The following is a 1751-nucleotide window of genomic DNA, read 5'->3' as shown; positions in this document are numbered from 1 at the left end:
CTGAGGAGTGGCTGGTGGGTTTGAACTGCCAGCCTTCTGGTTAGCAGTCAAGTGCCTTAGGCACTACGCTACCAGAGCTCCTAAATACAAAAGTAGTGCTGGCAAATGTTTTGATATGTATGTTTTCACCACAATAAAATAGAAAAAGAAATGGACATAAGAATAGGAATCAACAATTCACAGAAGAGGCTCTCACATGAATCATAAATATAATTAAATACTCCAAGCTCTAAACTGTAAGAGAAATGGAATTAAAACTGGAATACCACAAAGTCAGCTGTGGCTGAGGCATAGGGTAATGAGGAAATGTATAGAATCTTATGGTTGTGCTGACAGGAAACAATGTGGGGCTCATTGTAGATGACAGTTCTCAGAAGCTGGAGAGGAAATGAAATGAAAAAGAATTAGGAACAAGAGCAGGACTCTGTGATTTTGAAAGGAGACAGACAGGTCTTCAAATCCCTGAATATCTAAGGACCAAAATCTAAGACCATGGGAAAGGAGAAAATAATAAAGATAGTGAGGTCCTTGAGAAGGCAGTGCGGCATATGATCCAGAGTACAGGGACAGGGTGACAGGGAGTAGACAGCTCTCGTGTCAAGAAGACAGAGAGACAATGGATGTGGCAAGGGTCATACATGGAAATGGCATTTGGGAGTCTCAGCAGCTCTGAAAGTTTGGAATCTCCAAAATGGGTTATCCTCAGAGCATTAAAGGCATCAACCTCTCATAGAAAAAGTGAGATTTACTTCCACGTCTCCCATCTGCTTGGGCACTCACTCACATGAACAGCTCTGATGTGCAAGTTCCCCCTCCACATCCATGGTTCTTCTCCTTGGGACCTTCATTTGCTGATGTGGCATGACTCAAAATGAGAAGAAACACCTGCAAACATCCATTAATTATCAGAACATAATGTATGAAGTATGAATCTAGGAAAATTGGAAGTTGTCAAAAATGAAGTGGAACGCATAAAGATCGATATTCTTGGCATCAATTGCTCATATGCAAGTTTCAGTTGAAGCTGAAGAAAATTAAAAGGAATAAATGAGAACCAAAGTACAATCCTGAATATATCTGTTCTGGTTACCTCGTGCCGCTCTGACAGAAATATACCACAAATGGGATGGCCTTAACAAGCAGGAGTTTATTCTTACAATTTGGAGGCTTTAAGTCCAAGTTCAAAGTGCCAGGCTCTAGGGGCTGGATGAAAGCCCCTCAACTTTGGAGTCCAGCTCTGCCTCCTGCTCCCAGTGCACTGGAGCTAGAGGCATTTCTTCACTCAGACAGCTGCTGGCTGCTGAGGCTGAGAAGCCCCAAAGTTGACAAGTAAAAAGGGCACAGTCCCGATATTACCAAACTACATCGCAGGCCATTAACTTAAGTCCATTGTAAGTCCCAGAGTTGACAGAGCATAGCAGACTGCTGAGCAATGACACAGCTACATGCAGGGTCCAAGTGTGCCATAGGCTAGAGCCCATTCCCAAAGGCTTCTCCTTATATACAGGAAGCAGACCACATACCCAAAGGCAGCTACCCAGCTGCTTGTGGTAGATCCCACCATGGAGTTGATTGCCAGTCTCCTCATGGGGATTAACTACCACCAGCTGCCCAGCCACTCAACCAGGCCCAGCCAAGTTGACACACAAACCAAACTACCACAATTCCATCCCTTGTCAACTTGGCACCTGTACAGGTCTTCAATGGGTGGTATCTGGACAGGTCTCCTCCACTGGGTGGCTCCAGTCCCC

The sequence above is a fragment of the Orycteropus afer genome, unplaced genomic scaffold (assembly GCF_000298275.1).
Source record: "Orycteropus afer afer isolate SDZICR_OR568_19922 unplaced genomic scaffold, OryAfe1.0 scaffold00841, whole genome shotgun sequence".
NCBI lineage: Eukaryota > Metazoa > Chordata > Mammalia > Tubulidentata > Orycteropodidae > Orycteropus > Orycteropus afer.
This window is presented reverse-complemented; position numbering follows the sequence as displayed.